Below are 19,282 nucleotides of genomic sequence, written 5' to 3'. Positions count from 1 at the left end.
CTATCAGAAATTTAAGCCCGAATTTGTCTGCATAAATACTTTCCTAATATCGATACTGTCATAACACTTTTTAAAAAGATACGTCGTTACGAATGTCGAAGCCAGTTTTTTCACATAAAATGCGCATGCGTGTAGAGAAGTCTTACTTCCAACTCTGCACAGCGGAGTACAACGGTAAATAAACGTAAATGTAGAGTGAGGAACAGTCTGACCAAGTCGAGAGTTTTCAGGTCGTGACAGTCAGTGCTTATGGTGCCACGACACAAGTGTCACTGCGCACACAGAGCGTATAATGCGTGTTTACCTGTCAACGTATTTATATCGTCTTTCCTGGAGAAACCTGGGGCTACCATAGCAGTAGCAATGACGGGCTTATTCATTATGACATTTATGCTGATAAAAATCTGCTTTGACAAAGGCATAAGTTTACATTGTGTGTATACTGTGAGTGATATCCCGTTGCATTAAAACCTCACTTGTCCTCAAATGGTTGTTGAGGTCGCATGAGGTATTGATGTGAGATTCGATGACCTAGTTTGGTGACAACGATATGGCGAGTTGTTCATTATCTATAAATTACTGGGGCCCGTTTCACAAAGCCCTCTTACCGGTACGACCTCGTATTAGTCGTAAAGCAGGTCGTAGACCACCTCTTATTTTTTTTCCCCTGTTGTTGTTGAGTTTAGTGCTTTTGAGGTCGCCTTCGCCGGTTGGCATGTCGGCAGACCTATCCCTCCTTGGGATGCGTGGGGTGTCCCTCCTTGGGACTCGTGGGTGTGGTGGCGGTGTCCCTGCTTGGGACTCTTGGGGCTGGACCGGGTTGTCTTGGGGTTGTCTTGGGTGTGGGCGTCTCTCCTTGGGCGCTTGGGTCGGAGTGTCCCTCCTTGGGACTCTTGGGCCAGGGCTGGAGTGTCCCTCCTTGGGACGCTTGGGGCTGGTCTGTCCCGCCTTGGGACGCATGGCTGGACATTGCTGTCCCAGCTTGTGTTGACCCTCTTCGGGTCGCATGGTTTGTCCCTCTTTGGGACGCGTGGGTGTGAGTACACGAGTGTTGTGTGTACATACACTGTATTTTTTTAATTTTTTATTTTTTGGGGGGGAGTGGACACGGCCGCTCCCCTCCTCACACTCTGGGGAGCAGACACGGCCGCTCCCTTACTCTCACTCTGGGGAGCAGACACGGCCGCTCCCCTGCTGTCACTACTATCACTCCCCTACTTTTCACTCTGGGGAGCAGACACGGCCACTCCCCTGCTGTTACTCTTGGGGCAGGCATGGCCGCTCCCTTACTCTCACTCTGGGGAGCAGACACGGCCGCTCCCCTGCTGTCACTACTATCACTCTGGGGAACAGACACGGCCGCTCCCCCGCTTTCACTCCTTGTTCCATTCTGGGGAGCGGACATGGCCATTCCTTGCTCTCACCTTGGAAGGTGGACATGGCCGCTCACTTGCTCTCATTCAGCTCACTCACCCTGGGGAGTGGACACGGCCACTCCCCTGCTGTTTCCCTAGGGGGTGGACACGGCAACTCCCTGTCTCAAGACCCTCGTTGGGACGCATGTGTTGTCCCTCTTTGGGACGCATGGTGGACTGGCGTGCCAGTCTGGCAACCGGGCATGATGACAGGCTGTGCGACCGGCGTGTTGTGGCTGGGCTGGTCCTCTGAGGTCAGGAGCTTGGTGGTATAATCTCCTTGGCGCCCTCGGACAAACTGAAAACTGGCTTGATTGATATAATTTCTATTTTTAAATATACTGACATAGTTCACTTTCCAAGAGGAAATTGGCTAGCGGTCTGTACATTGCAAGGTGCTCCGTGGGAGCCAGCAGCCGCTTGGCTGTCAATGTACCTAGCCCTGTTTCCTCTCTGAGTGTTTGCCTGGTTGTGTCAAACCGTTGGCAATCCAGCATAATGTGAGGGACTGTAGCTTTGGTGTGGCATGTTTGACATTTCTTATATGAGGTTTTGGTGGTACCTAGTCTTAGGCGGGTGATCATGATGTCGACTTCGCCTGTTCTGTGAGGGAGTAGTTCGCGTCCCTTTCACACTGGAAGCGAGTCCATGATACCATCTGCCTTTGTCTGAGGTTTCCCATTGCCTCTGCCACTTGCTAGTGATCGAACCTTGGATCATACTTGAATTTCGCTTTTTGAGTAAGGATGATCCAGTGACACGCCCAATTCTAAGCCTGTTTAGCTAGTTTGTCAGCTCTCTCATTACCGGGAATGTCTATGTGAGATGGTATCCAGCACAGTGTTATCTTTTTCTCATTTTCCCTTCTTAGTTTCTGAATGAGAACCAAAATGTCTCGGATGGTGTCAGGTCTACTGCTCGAATGCTTAGTTGCCAGTGACTGTAGTGCACTGAGAGAGTCAGAGAGGATGACCACTCTTTTCTCTCTAAGGTTTTCACTGTACCTTAGTGCATGGTGTATGGCTTCTAGCTCCGCTGTGTAGACTGACTGTCCGTCAGGGAGGCGGACCGAGATGGTTTGGTTGTTCCCCGTTTCACAAAGACCTCTTATATTTACACTGTGCCGTAAACAGCCCCGATTGACCTGTCGTAAATGCTTAAGGAGGTCGTAAACACTAGAAAGATGGCGTCAACAATTATGCCACTGCAAGTGATAAAAACGAGCTAACAAAGAAGACCTGAGAAATTTTGAGACAGGTCGAACGTGCTCGACACTCTGGATGATGTTGACATGATGTCGAGATATAGATTTCCTAGGCATGTTGTTTTCTAACTGTGCAGAGAGTTAGAGCCCCAACTGAACAAACCTACAAGGCGTTCACATGCTATTCCGACCTCCCTGCAAGTGTTGTGTACACTGAGGTACTTGGTAAAAGGGGCTTTCCTCAGTAAAATCATGGATCTCCCATGGAGTTTCCAGAGATAGAATCTAGTGTGTCAAGAATACTCCGCGACACCATTAGTGCTCTGGCCGAGTCTCTGGACTTGATTAAAAAACCCTGGGTGACACAGGGACTTATACATATGTTTGCATTTAGGAATTAAGATACAAAGTCGTGCAAAATGTATTCGGACACTTGACGTAATTTCCATAGACTTACCTGTTAATTTATTGTAGCATAAATAATTTTCCTGAATTTAATTTTCATAAGATCCAAATCAAATTTTGCACATTTGTGAGGAATCATCTTACCTACAATTGCATAATTTCTGTTTAATTTTCCGTTTCTTCTTTATCGAATGGCAACAATTTAATCAACATGCGTACAGTGAAACGCGGCCCTAGTTCTTACAATCAGCAGGGTCACAATCAGGGGTCACATTTTTACCACTTTTGTTGAAAAACCAGGAGCAAAAGAAGTGCCTAATGGTTTATGGAAATAATATGTCTACAGTAGCACTTTTATCCTGAAACAAATTTTTCTTATTTTCACCCAGTTGGGCAAAACATATCTACGTTCCATGGGCAAAGAGCACAACAAAATGCTGTATAACACTGAAGATATATTAAACGTTTCCTGCAAAAAGCAGTTTATTAGAAGAAAAACAACAATGAGGGTCAATATGTGTGGCAGGGGTGCCTCATAACAAATAAAAGGCAGGTATTTGAGGAGGTGATATTTATTCATCCTGTAGTAATATACTGATTGTGTTGGATGTTACGCCACTTTTAGCAATATTACTGGGTTACACCAGATTGGTGCAGAGTAATACAACTTCCTCATGACATGAAATACACAATGCCATTTTAGAAAGTGGTCAAATTTAACGTATGTTATGTTTGGGATTACACTCTCTTAGTGAAGTACAGATTCTAGTACTTTTTGGGTTGAGTCCCATCCAGGATTCGAACCCGCACCCTCAGAAGTCAGGCACCTAATCACTATCAGAAGGGTACACAAAGTCCACAGTCTAGACTACCAGTTGTCCGACTTCCATTTTTGTGGAAGCCGCGGTGGCTGAGCGGTCTAGGTGTCTGACTTTGTGTGCTGGCGATTAGGTGCCTGACTCTGAGGGTGCGGGTTCGAATCCGAATGGGATTCCACCCAAAAAGTACTATAATCTGTTCTTTACTAAGAGAGTGTAATCCCAAATATAAGATATGTTACATTCCTCATGACAGATTACCCTTTCAAAGTTACCTTATGTTTAAAGACAATAGATGCTAGTGGTAGAACAACAAGGGCATCAAAAGTTAAAAGTATTCTTTTTAATTTTGGTTTTGGATATGTTTAGTTGAGCCAAGATGTTGGTGATTTAAAAATGTTTATAAGCTTTAAAGGGGCACTGATCCAGAGCGATTAATGTTTCTCGCCAACAGTCTAATTACGAAACTTAGCTGCAAGCTGGCCAGTGCCTGCTCCCTCGACCGTGACGGACACGGGGGCTGGGCTACTGTCCACTTTGGCAGAATTTCTTCAGCCTAAACAGTGGGACATAAGGAAGGGTGGATGCCGATCAGATGCCGTTAGTTGAAAATATTCCTGGGAGTTCTTGTCTGATTGTAAAAAAGTATCCCAGCTGTGTAGGCTTTTCGGATTTTCTAATGCCTGGATTGTATATTGACTAATCCAATTTGATCCTATTTATGTGTTTTTTACCTTGAAATTTAATCATGTCATGTAAAATTATGATATCTACTACCTATGATATTAAAAATACACATTTGATTTCTTTGAATCCGTAAACTAAACAACCCCACTTTGTTATTGCTAGAAAAATCTGAACATTTACTTGCAATTAGTTGCCAGGTGTGCTATCTTGGGTGACCAATGACTATACACCAATGTGAAAAACCTGAAACGATATATACTGAAGAAATGTTGCACCGATAGAGGTTTCTTAAAGCGCACACTTTAATTCACTCTAATTAACAATCAAAACGGAGGATTGAGTTCAAAGTTGACAATTATGGTTAACACCTTTTCGGGAATCACATTTAGAGTTCGCACAAACAAAATCACCAAAAATGGTACCATTACGTTACCTCAAAGTTAGTATTGTGTGTGGCTTCTATGGGCATCGATGAAAGTGTTGCATCGTCTGTACATGGAATGAATTAGCCGGTTGATGAAGGCCATTGGGATTTGGGTCCATACTCTGTTAAACACCTGATCGAGTCCAGCAGCAGTTGTCGGCCTTGGGTGGAGGTCAATCAGTCTTCTTTGAATCTCGTCCAAAAGGTGTTCTATTGGACTCAAATCAAGACTTAGTGCAGTCTGTTGTAGGGTTTGGATGCCATGTTGTCTTAGGAAGTCCAATGTTACTCTGGCTGTGTGGGCACGAGCGTTGTCTTGCTGGAAGATGTGATTTCTGTAATGTCCAAAATGTGGTACAACGTGGGGTCTTATGACATGGTCTATATAGCGAGTAGCTGTCACGTCATTTCCTCATCCTGGACCGAGATTCTGGAACACCACGGTACTAACTATCTGGTTCAGACCGACTACACCCCACACCATGATGCTTGGACCACCCTATGAGTCTCTTTCAACAATACTCTACTGGAAAACAGTTCCCCATGCCTTCACCATACTCTCACTCTGACATTGACTGTCGAAACACATATCGGCTTTCATGAGACAAAAAGCACAGTTCTCCAATGTCGATAATGCCCAATTTCGATGCTGACTTGCCCATTGCAGTCGGTTTTTGTGATGATGAGCGGTGAGGACAGGAGTAGTTATGGTCTGACAGCAGAGGTTTCTCCCGTGCAAACGTTCACGCACTGTATCGGCACTGATGGGTGTGTTGTGAGGCCCAATGGTCTGGCATGCCATTTCTGTCGCTCTGGGGAAGCGATCTTGCAGATGGTGTCGGTCTTGACGTTGTGATGTTACTGAAGGTCGCTCACTGCGTGGACGGTCTTGAATGATGTTAGTGACAAGATACCACTCCTGCAGTCGGTAGACTGTCCTAACATGAACATTAAAATGATTGGCTACCCTCCATGCAGTCTGGCCAACTTGCAATCTTCCCAAGACTTGGTTCCTCTGATCTCTCGTAAGTCATGCATTGGCGATTGTGTCAAAAGAAAAATGATTTCAGGCAAGTTTGGGAATCTCTTTCATTGGTAAGGTTGTCACGATCTGCATGTGCATTTTCATTTTCACGAATGTCATACGGAACCTTTTACCACATCTGCCATTTTAGGTGCGTTTGGTCGATATGCTTTTTCATCAGAAAACACACTGATGTTGGTATTAACTGTCAATTTGGATTGAAAAAAATGTTAATAAAACGATACAATCATCATAAAAATACCATTTTGTAGGAACAAAATCTTGCATTTGGTTTGGAAAAGTGACGTTTCTTTTGTGGTTCAGTATATATAATATATCACTTTTTCGCATACTAGACTGTTAAGACACATGACATGGAACAGAATTATTTGTCAGCTGCAGATGAATGGCATATCGTTCCTTTATGTGGATATATTGATGGATACATTCCTCGAAATGGCATATCGTTCCTTTATGTGGATATATTGATGGATACATTCCTCGAACAAGGTAATAGCCTGACAATTTTTGCTATAACTTTAGTCTGTTTTAATTTTAATATTTGCATTTTGTTTTTATTCATTTTTTGTATCATTCAACAGTCATTTTCCAGCGTGAAGTGTAATGAGACAAACATACACTAGGTCGCACAATATGATTCAACTGGCAATCTATAAACTGTCTAGATATTACAGTCATGTCATAAATTCACTATAAGTATAAGCAGATCGTGTGCTTGTTATTAAGTTTCAAAATGCATACTAATATGATAATAAACTAATTTGGATTGTAAGACAAAATTTAAAGTAATTGACTTTGTTATTTTTCAGTCCTAACATTTTTACCACTGGCACATGGTTAAACTTCAAAATATTTTCACTTGTTATCATAATAATGAAGATGGAAATATTATCAAGTAAAATGATTTCACCTTTGTTGATCAATCTACACTAATACCATCTATTGAGCATGCGGTGGCGAAGCAGAGATCACGTACCAGTCAAGAATTCTGGGATATCATCCGGGTACTCACGGGAGAAAAACAATAACAAAAGCAACAACCAGTCCACGGAAATTGCTCTGGATCAGTTCCCCTTTTACAAAGATTATCAGATGAGTTAATAGTCTTGGTACTCTTCCTTGAGTCATTCCTCCAAATGCAACTATTCTCAGTATTTTAAGTCAGTATTAAATGTTGAATGTTATGTATTGTTTAACCTTTTTACCCATTTAAGAGCTACTTTAGCACAATTTAGGTGTAGTAATTTTAAGATAGCTGTAGAAACAGGGCGTTATGTCAACACTGACTATAATCAAAGATTCTGTACATCAAGGTCTAATGTATGTTGAAGATGAATTCCATGTATTGTTCTTTTGTGAATCCACTATTCACCACTACTAAGAGAGAGGTAACTTCCTTAAGTGGCACTTAGAAGCTGCATGATAAAGAGGAACACTTTATATGGATAGATCTTTGTTGCAGTGGATGCGACGTTTTGGTGTAGATCCTAACCCATCATTAGCTTGATAACAGTGTTAGGATCTACACCATCCACTGCAATAAACAGTTGTCTAGCCATACAAACAGTGTTCCTCTTGAAGAGAGAGGTATATTACAACATTTGTTAAACAGCCTTACACTTCATATCCTTTAGTTAATCTTTTCCAAAATACTAACTTAGATACTGTAAAATCTGTTGCTTTATATCTATTTTATATTTAAAAGATTACTGTAAACACTCTTGAAAGATCATTCTGCCCTGATGACACTGTTTTGGCCCAGGGCCTTTTACTTGAAATAAGCTCTGACTCTGACTCTGAAATGTATTGAGTTCAAACTGTTCCCCTGAAGATCACTGTTAATCACTGGATTGTCTGGTCCACACTCGATTATTTACAAACCACTTCCATATAGCTGGAATATTGCTGAGTGCTGTGTCAACAACAAACCAAACAAATCAAACTGAGATGTAGTTTCTGGTGTGACAAAGTTAGTGGTTGCGGAACAGTGTAGTAATTATGGTACATTGTTTCTGTTTAGATTCAGTTGAGATCAGTGCTGGGCCAGTTACTTTATTCATTGTGGGAAGGGTAATCTGGAATCTGCCAGAATAGTCAAGTCTAGTCTCCAGAATGTGCCATAATACAGTGGAAGCCCTCTAAACCAACATCCCTCCAATCCGGCATGCTCTCAATACCAGCACTAGCTAGTTTATTTATGATCATATAAACGCCCTATTATCCGGCGTCAGTCTATTCCATATTTCGGCACAACAAAGACCGCCCAACTGACTGTACAGTAATTAACGCTCTCTAAACCAGCATGCGGTATCTAGTGTAGAGATATAATTTGCATTTAACTATCACGAGAGCTTCTTTAACATTCACATTCTAATTTAGAGGTTTTGTTTTTTTTATGGTCCGGTTCATAGTCCGAACCGGAAGTTAGTGACTGGGGAGAAATGACTTGAGGTAAAAAAAGTCTGTGTTGGCGCTGCGGTATTTTCCAACAAATATATAGTGTAGAGATAATGTTGCCCAAAGTTTGGTAAGTAATAAGTACTTGCACTTATTGGATGAATGTACATTCAAATGTTGAGGGCAGTTTTCTAATTAATTGTAACATTATTTGCTCTTTTATTTGTAAAAGAAATATATCTTAAAATCCAGAAAATATTAGGGGTAAAAGCAAATACCTTTCAACAAGGCAATTTACATGTTGAATGTAAACATAAGTAAGCTTGGTATTTCATTCTTTCAAGTTGATATATAAGTACATGGACTTTGTTTCAGTATGTTTTATCTCTTATTGAGGTATTTCTTTCCTTTGACAGCTTGTACCTGTCATTACTGGACATCAACTTGTCAACTTAATGAAAGTACAAATACCGGTCAAGTTTGAAATAACAAAATAAAGACTGCGAACAAGAACGTGGTTGTCTTTCAGTGGCATTTAGAAGTTGTACATTGATGTCCAAGATATTTTTTATGGATTAAACTTCTTTTTAAATTTCTCTCATAACGTTTCGAGACCATTCCAGGTCCCTTCATCAGGTGAACTGTCAGTTAGGACTATGACGTCGTCACTATGACGTCATTACTGAGTTATGACGTCACAATGCAAGTGACATCACAGTACACTAGGGAGAATGGCAAAATAGTTATATACAGACAAAATCGATAAATCAATTAATGACAGGCATGGAACCAAAATCTGGTGGCGTCTGATTAAAAATTATACAAAAGGTGACCCCCTCCGTGGTGTAGAGGTTAGAGTCTCCGCCCGGAGAGCGGAAGGTCGCTGGTTCGATCCCCGACCACATCATACCAAAAGACGTTAAAATATGCTACTTGTTGGTCCCTTCCTGGCGCTCAGCATAAATGGGTACAACAAGGACTGGTAGGCTCAGAGTCAGTATAGTGTGTCTGAGTGGGGTATTCATGCTTCACTGCGGTGTGGTATCTCAGTGGGCTAGCACTATAAAACCAGCTTAAGTCTGGGCTAGTACAAGCAGCCGCACATACACATACACACGCATGCACGTTGTCATATGAGTGAAATATTCTCAAGCATGACGTTAAACCAATTTCACCTCACCTCGTACAAAAGGCAAAAATTCATTAAGTTCCTTTCCTCAAGTACTTAATAATGATCAACTTTATGATAACACTGAAATTGCAAATATGATGAATGAATATTTCACAAATCAAACGAAGATAGTTACCCAGCCAGGAACATTGAAGTTGTTTGGTATACTGATAATTCTTTATGTGACGTTTATCTGACCCTAACCATTTTGTTTTGCAGTGGAATAAAAACAAAACAAAAATTCTAAAGTAACCCAACATTTATTTTCCAACAATTGTTGATTTGTATATACAATGAACTAAAAAATTAATTCAAGACAATGCGCGAAAGTTGCAATAAGGTCCGATTATGACCGAATAATTTAACATCCAACACACACATGTTCGATTAACCATCTAACAATTTCTAACACAGCTAATACCCTCTGTCAGTTTCAAAAGTCAACAATATTTGATTCTGCCAAATTCTTACACACTGCTTTATTCTGTGACAGTTTTGGTGAGACACATTTGTAGTGTTGCGTAGTACAATTCAATAAGTATATCACATGAATCAGGTTCAAGCTGAAACCATACAAAATATAAACTTATTTAAATACCCTTATGTCCAAAACAACGCTTTATACAATACTAACTCACTTATCTTAATATTCCTTATCATTCAAGATACAGCAATGACACGCACGCGTTACAACACCATTGTGGTAACTATCAAACGATTTGGGCTATTAAGCGAACTTTTATAAATTATACTTTCATAAATACATATACCATTAATGCATATACAAACATATTACTCACAAATTTCGTGGCAGAATCAATGCATCTGAAGTAGCCGTACCCATACATCATTTTCTCCCCCACAGCGATGCACACTTTCATCTCACGCCATACTGCATGCTTTTCTTGCCTCATGCCCTTCACCCGCAGTTACCACCCCTGTTCAGAACTAAGCCATTTAACCGCATACCGTTACATAATCAAAAATGACTGTCTGTCATTTACAACAATGTTAGCGTAACAGGACCATCAATCCAGCAAGGAAAAACACAAACTAATTACCCATATTTTTACATTGCAAAACCTGACATTTTTGTGAGAGAAAATAATTGAATAATTACGAATACGCTGTGGCGTGGGATTTGTTGTGGGTTTCTATTTTGTTTAAACTGAGTAATTTTATAGCAACATGATGATGGTCTGTAAACAATTGAGTCTGAACCAGGCAATCCAGTGATCAACATCATGAGCATCCATCTCAACAATTGGGACACGATGCCATGCGTCCACCAAGCTGGCGAGCCCAACCACCTGATTCCAAACAAGTGCTATGGGCTGCTTCCTAAAACGAAGCAAGATTTCAAAAGGATCATTCTGCAACTTTGGTCCTGGATGTATTGTCATTGAGTGAAACACCCTGACACTTTGCAGAAGCATCGAATACAATGCATACTTTGGTCGTAGTTCTGTCTGGACCTACTACTGGAAAATGTGGTAGAAACCATTTACTCTCATTTTCTTCTGAAGATACCTTACGAATGTATCCATTTTGTACATATTGATCTAGAACTGAGCAATAAGCTTCAGCCATCTCTTTGTCCTTCGACAGTTTCTTCTCAGTGCTAAGAAGACGATTGACAGCCATCTTATAGTTATCTGGTAACATCTGTGTGTCATATCTCCAAGGTATACCTACTTGGTAGTGACCATTGTTGTAATGAAGTGTCTGTTTAACTTTTTTCAACTGCAGACAATTCATCATCATTGTAGTCATTCATTGTGCTACATGAAAAGTCCTCTACTTCCCAGAACTTGTGCACTAAAGCATTTAGAATCTGCAATTCTGTTCTATTGTTATCAATGAGAAAAGTACTTGCAAAATGTTTTTCATTTGCACCATGAACACATCCTATGCATGTCCACCCAAGAGGTGTAAGTCTTGCAACAGGTTCTCCCTGACCACCACTTACCTCTGCATGTGAACGATGAAGGTCAATGTAGTCAATGCCTATGAGGACATCAACCTCAGTACGAGAACTAAGTTTTGGGAATTTGATGTGATTCAAATGTTTCCATATATGTCCATGTTTCTCCCAGTCTACTACTTGCATTTTGCCTGTAACTTTTGTTGTTGTAAGAGCTGACATTGATATATCAACTGAACCATCAATGCTTTCTAACCCAAAATTAACAGTCATTGATTCAAAACTCTCCTTTCTACCATTTAGAACATTCACTGACACTTTCTGATAATGTCCTTGTAACCCAAGTTCTGCAGCTATATCTTCATTCATGTATGTCTGCGTACTTGCATCATCTGATAGAGCATTGACTGTAATCCTGCGATGTCCATTTGTGATAACTACTGGGACAGTTCTCAATGCAGTGTATGACATGTCACACCGAGAAGTAGCCGTTGTGGTTGTTTGTGTTTCATCTACTGGATTTAGGGGACGACTTACCTTTGCACCATCTGTCCAATCCCTTACTTTCCTATCAGTTTGAGGTAAGTGATTGTGATTTGCTGAACAACCACCTATCCCACATTCACTAAACCTAGTGCAACTCCTACCACAGTGGTTGGAGCCGAGACAACGGAAGCAAAGATTCAACCTCTTTGCAACCTCCCACCTCCTACTAACGCTCAATGCTTTGAACTTTGTGCACTTCCACATCTCATGACTTGCACCTGGACACATTTCACATTGACCTGTTTGACTTTTATTCTCTTTATTGCCAAAGAAAGTCCCATTTTTATCCGACGTTTTACGTTCATGTGACCTCTGCTTTTCAGCAACCCCATTTATGACTTCACTGGCAATGACCTGAAATTCGAACTAACCTGTAGAGGTTTCAGATTCTTTGAATATATTCCTCCTTGGGGTACTTATAAGCATTTAAATGTCCATTTAAAATCCCTATGACAGTTGTAACAATATTTGAATAAAAAATATTTACAAAACGAAAACTACATTTTGTCTTGTGAGACCACCCTTACAGGGCCCCCCGGCCCCCTACAGCCAAGAGCAGGTAACTCTAGACCATAACCTCGTACCTCACTTTCCATGCTGAACGAACTCAGACAGAATGTGGGGAGGTGTAGGCGTACCCAAGGAGGAATATATTCAAAGAATCTGAAACCTCTACAGGTGTTGTTTGTTAGGTGCTTTGGAGGTCGCCCGCTTTGAGCATGTCGGCAGACCTATCCCTCCTTGGGTTGGCATGTCGGCAGACCTATCCCTCCTTGGGACTCTTGAGTGGGGTGTCCCTCCTTGGGTTGGGTCTGGGTGTGGTGGCTTGGGTGGAGTGTCCCTCCTTGGGACTCTTGGGGCTGGACGGGTTGTCTTCGTGGCGTTGGGTCTGGGCGTCTCTCCTTGGGCGCTTGGGTTGGAGTGTCCCTCCTTGGGACTCTTGGGCCTGGACTGGAGTGTCCCTCCTTGGGACGCTTGGGGCTGGTCTGGTGTGTCCCACCTCGGGACGCATGGCTGGACATGGCTGTCCCTGCTTGTGTTGACCCTCTTGGTCGCATGGTTGTCCCTCTTTGGGACGCGTGGGTGTAAGTACACGAGTGTTGTGTGTACATACACTATACATATATATATATTTTTTTGGGGGGGGAGTGGACACGGCCACTCCCCTGCTCACACTCTGGGGAGCAGACACGGCCGCTCCCCTGCTGTCACTCTGGGGAGCGGACATGGCCGCTCCCCTGCTGTCACTCTGGGGAGCAGACACGGCCACTCCCCTGCTGTCACTCTGGGGAGCAGACACGGCCACTCCCCTGCTGTCACTCTGGGGAGCAGGCACGGCCACTCCCCTGCTGTCACTCTGGGGAGCAGACACGGCCACTCCCCTACTGTCACTCTGGGGAGCAGGCACGGCCACTCCCCCTGCTGTCACTACTATCACTCTGGGGAGTGGACACGGACACTCCCCTATCACTATCCTTCTTCCACCTGCTATGGACATGGCCTTCCTCTGCTCTCACCCTGGAAGGTGGACATGGCCACTCCCTTGCTCTCATTCTGCTCACTCACCCTGGGGAGCGGACACGGCCACTCCCCTGCTGTTACCCTAGGGGGTGGACACGGCCACACACTGTTTCAAGACCCTCTTGGGGACGCATGTGTTGTCCCTCTTTGGGACGCTTGGTTGACTGGTGGACCAGTCTGGCAACAGGGCATGATGACAGGCTGTGCGACCGGCGTGAGCGTGGTGGGGGGAGCCTGGGTGATATTGTCTCCCTGTTCTGGCTGGGCTGGTCCTCTGAGGTCAGGAGCTTGGGTGGTATAATCTCCTTGGCGCCCTCGAGCAAACTGAAGACTGGCTTGATTGATATAATTTCTTTTTAGATATACTGACATAGTTCACTTTCCAAGAGGAAATTGGCTAGCGGTCTGTACATTGCAAGGTGCTCTGTGGGAGCCAGCAGCCGCATGGCTGTCAATGTACCTAGCCCTGTTTCCTCTCTGAGTGTTTGCCTGGTTGTGTCAAACCGTTGGCAATCCAGCATAATGTGAGGGACTGTAGCTTTGGTGTGGCATGTTTGACAGTTTTATATGAGGTTTTGGTGGTACCTAGTCTTAGGCGGGTGATCATGATGTCGACTGGCATGTGTTTTGTGAGGGAGTAGTTTGCGTCCCTTTCACACTGGGGCGGAGTCCATGATACCATCTGCCTTTGTCTGAGGTGTCCCATTGCCTCTGCCACTTGCTAGTGATCGAACCTTGGATCATACTTCGAATTTCGCTTTTTGAGTAAGGATGATCCAGTGACACATCCAATTCTAGCGCCTGTTTAGCTAGTTTGTCAGCTCTCTCATTACCGGGAATGTCTATGTGAGATGGTATCCAGCACAGTGTGATCTCTTTCTCATTTTCCCTTCTTAGTTTCTGAATGAGAACCAAAATGTCTCGGATGGTTAGTTGGATTCTTTTTTATATATTCCTCCTTGGGGTACTTATAAGCATAAGACAGACTCCTAAAGACGGAGCTAAGGAGTGGCATTCTGTTTGCAGAAAACACCCCCGACAAGAAGTGGAATTTCCCAAGCTAAAAATAGCAGAAAACAGCACACTTACCCGGTCACGTGTCCACCATAGCCAATCAGGCGGGGGCATGAGCCAGGGTCAGGGTCGAACACATTACAGTCACAATGCGAAACCTCGCTAATGTGAACAGTCGAGATAAACCCTCCCTCCCTCCCGTAATCAAGCGGAAGTGAAGATAAGGGGATCCCAAAAGAAGCCACAAGAAACAAAATGCCATAATACGTCTAGTAAGCAAAAGTTTCCAAGGCAAACAAGTCTAGAGCAGAACGGAGTAATGCAAAAGACATGGGAATATAAACCATCACCATATAAAACCCGTCACCAAGGGAATAGGTAAAAGTTGTTTAAAACCCAAAACCAGTGAAAAATGGCAGATAATGGTTCACGTCATAAAATCCTCGAAAGCTCAATAGGCTAGAGAGGTGGAACCATGCCCACTGGAGAGAACTGACTGACCGAACACGCTCACTGGAGAGTCTGTCAAGTTGGTAATGACGGATGAACGTACTCGGTCGGCTCCAAATAGCCGCGGAGCAGATCTCCTCAATGGGCAAGGCTGCAGCGTAAGCTTTCGATGTAGCCTCTGCCCTAACCGAATGAGCTTTCAAACCTGCAGGCGGTATACGACCTGTGTGAGTATAGCTCATATGTATGGCAGAGACAAGCCACCTAGAAATGGTTTGCTTGGTCGCCGGAAGGCCAGCCTTGACCCCGCCATAACAACAAAACAATTGGTTATCCTCACGGATACCCCTTGTCTGCTTGATATAGGCCTTAAGGGTCTTACGGACATCTAAGACATGAGCACGTCGTAGAGAGGTACCGGGCAGGGGAGGCTGAGTGAAAGCCGTGAGCTCAATAGGCGCTGTCACATGAAAGGCACTATCCTTCTTAGGGCGGTAAGTATCAGGCAGCCGTATGCTACTCTGTCTTGGTGAAAAACAGTGAGCGCGGGATCGGCCGACATTGCGTGAATATCGCCTACCCGCCTGCCTGAAGTTACCGCCACAAGAAAAGCCATCTTCCACGTCAACAGCTGGAGTGAAAGAGCCGACAGATTGTGAAATAGTGGACCGGACAGCCAATCAAGAACGATTGGCAAGTCCCACGGGGGACTAATCCGCCAGACAAACAGACGGATTCTGTCCACACCTGCTAAAAAACCCTGCACAAGAGGGTGCTGCCCCAAGAGAGCACCGTCAACAGGAATGTGAAACGCAGAAATAGCCGTAGAATATCCTCGAACAGTTGAAGCCGCTAGACCGGCATCCAACCGAGACTGGAGGAATTCTAAGACAGAGACTAAACCTGCAGAAAAGGGATCAAGAATCCCCCTGTTGACACACCAGCGCGAATAACAGGCCCATCTATCCTCATATTGAACGTTTGTCGAATCCCTCTGCGAAGCCAGAATTGTGTCTGCAACTTGTGCAGGAATTCCGCTCGCTTGGAGGCGATCCCGGACAGCGGCCAAGCCACCCACTGAATCCTGGGATTAGGGTGGGGCGCTCCGTTCTGGGATATGAGGTCCGGTCGAAAAGGTAATAGAACAGGAGGCTGAGCCAGAAACCTGAGAATTACTGGAAACCAACTTTGTGCCGACCAAAGGGGTGCAAGAAGCACAAGTAGCCGAGATGGTTGTGCGGTCAGCTGAGACAGGACCCTGGGGATCAGTGGTATCGGGGGGGGAACGCCAACAGTACCCTGTCCGTCCAATCGAGCTGAAAGGCGTCGTTGGCTAGCGCCCTCGGATCCGGAATCCAAGAGCAAAACACAGGAATCTGGTTTGTCACCCCAGACGCAAACAGATCCACCTGGAACGACCCCGAACAACTGGGAGATAATCCCGAATATCTCCCAGTCGAGCAGCCACTCGTGCGGGGCTAGTATACGCCGTGAGAGAGCATCCGCATGGACGTTGTCTACCCCCGGGAGATAAACAGGCAAAATGTTGAACTGATCGCACCAGTGTAGAAACTGCCATGCCTCCTGAAGGAGTGACGGAGACACTGTGCCGCCTTGCTTGAGGATGAAAGACATGGCCGTTTGATTGTCCATCTCTAGACGAACCACATGGCCCTGAACAAACACCCGAAAGCTCTCTCGAACACCCGGCGGACTGCTCTCAGTTCTAACACATTGATGTGCAGGCTTACTTCACTCTCCGACCAGAGGCCTGAGACTGAGTGTTCGCCCAGTGTTTGCTTAAATGAGGGCCTAACGCCCTGAGAAGCCAATCGTCCAGGTACGGGTAACAACACCTGCGCTGAGACCTGCCTAACTGAGCTGGGATTAGCATAAGTTTGGTGAACACCCTTGGCGCCGTAGAGATGCCGAAGGGAGCCCACGAAACTGGTAGCACGCCCCATCGAAGGAGAACCGGAGGTACTTCTTGAACTCGGGGTGCATTGGAACATGGAGGTACGCGTCTTTGAGATCGATTGACGTAAGCCAATCCCCTGTCTCAACAGAGGAGATCACTGACCTGATGGTCTCCATCCTGAAAGACGGCACCTCTAGTAACTTGTTCAGCCCTCTGAGATTCAGAATGGGTCTGAACCCTCCGTCCTACTTGGTCACTAGGAAGTAAGTGGAATAAAACCCCTCTCCTTGCTGACCTAGAGGAACCACCTCGATGGCTGCCTTGTCCAGTAAGGACTGAACTTCGGCACGGAGTACGTCCGCCTTCACCCGGGAAGTCGGCACATGAGTGTGCCGAACCCCGGAGAAGGACGGTGGATCTCACCTCCACCGTGGCAAATGGCCATCCCTGAGCGTGGACAGGACCCAGGGATTTGTGGTGGCTGCCTCCCACTCCCGAAGGAATAGGGACAACCGGCCGCCGACAGGGACATTTGACTTGAGGCAGTGCACCCCCACAGTCGGCAAATCTCCGCGTGCGTGTGTGTGGGGGCAATAAGGGCTCTGGGGGAGGAAACAGCGAGAAGCCGGGGCTGGCTTCCCCCTGCCCCGAAAAGGCTGCTGCGACTGAGCAGGCCTGACCTTGCCTCTTGCTCTCTTACTCCGCTTAGCCTGCAAAGGGGCAGTCCACTTTGCAGTCTCCTTTGCCAGGGCAGAAGGATATGCGGCAGTAAGAGGGGAAGGCCGTTGGCGAGGAACGGAGGGCTGTTCCAACAAAGGCTTAGAGTCTTTGAAGGTAGACACGACCTCCCGGCCTCCCGTACAACCTGCAATGCCCCAGGGAACAGGGAGGACCCCATTGTGTAAGGCAGAGACAGGAGCGCCTGTTGCGTGGCTGGCGAATAGCGCGCCACGGATAACCATAGCCGACGCAAACCCATAACGGCACCCATCATCTGGCTGGCACAGCACCGAATACTGTCCCGAGCCAGATGAGAGTGAACACCCGTTAGCTGATGCGCGAGCACCGGCGCCGACAAGTCGGCACCACAAGCGCTCTGATCCACCAGCTGACGCTGTAACGCCGACAGGTAGGCTGAGTGGACGGCCACTTTTAACTGCTGGGCTGCACACTGGTAACACTCCTCAAAGGACTGGTACGCAGACCTCAGCGTAGGCGCAATGGTAGGAAAAGGGGGGAGCCGCCTGCCCTGCCTGGCCGAGGCCAGGGAAGATGTGGACGACCCCCCAAGAGTAACGGAAGCGAAAACACATTCGTCCACCACTGGTGGCTCGAATAGCGCATCCTCTCCCAACTGGTACCTTTTGCCGACATCGGGTAAATCAAACCACGTACGGGCACCAGTAAGGAGAGGATTAACCACCTCACTCACCAGTGATGGCAAAATGCGGAGACGAACCTCGGCGAACCGCCGAGGGTACCACAGAGGCTGAACATGAAGGGCTCAAAAGGTCGAGAGGAGCCATAAGGGACGAGTAGCCCTGCCGGGCAGCCCAGACCAACTGCCAGGCGCCGAGGTGTCCCCGAGCTGGTCGGCGCCGAGGCGACCGCCAGTCAGGGCACCAGGCGAAGACAGGGAGAGCCCTGCATCGCCGGCGCCAAGCGCCTGTGACGAACCAGAGCCCGAAGCTAGGTCGCCACAAGGCGCAGAAGGAACACTATCACCACGGCCGAAGCCAGGATCAAGCTGCCCAGGGGGAGGCGCATTCTCCGAGCCGAAGCTCGGGCCGCAGCCGACCCCCCCAGATGCGTCCGATCCAACCCCGACAACCGGGGCGCTGAGCTCCTTACGGAACCCAGACAACGCCGTGTCAATCAGGGATCTCACAGACGACATCTGTTCCTGAAAAAAAGCAGTTAATGAGTCAAGCGGGACAACGGGTGCCGATGCAACAGGGGGTGCTTTGGAGATAGGTACAGGGGTAGGTGGAGAGACAGAAGGAGAATTTACAGACTTAGCAGATGAAGCCTCCTCGGTAACTTTCGCCCGTTTGGGAAGACCCCTTTTTTTTACTGTGAGAACGTTTGGACGAGGGATCATGAGCCCAGATATCACCCCCCGCCCGAAGCAAGTTGCTGTAGAACAGCTTATCCACACGCCTGGACTTAACAGTCTTGGGCGTGAAAATAGCACACGCAGGACAACCCGTTTCGTCGTGATCAGTCTCCTTCAAACATCGCAAACACACCTCCTGAGTATCCCTCACGGGTCTAGCCGTGAGGCACGAAGTACAGGATTTAAACTGCAACAAGTAAAAAACCTGTGCAGTAACCTACCCCATA

The sequence above is a fragment of the Haliotis rubra genome, unplaced genomic scaffold, assembly GCF_003918875.1.
Source record: "Haliotis rubra isolate DU_JTF1 unplaced genomic scaffold, ASM391887v1 Scf762, whole genome shotgun sequence".
NCBI classification, from domain to species: Eukaryota; Metazoa; Mollusca; class Gastropoda; order Lepetellida; family Haliotidae; genus Haliotis; species Haliotis rubra.
The sequence above is the reverse complement of the archived record's forward strand: the minus strand, read 5'-3'. Positions refer to the sequence as shown.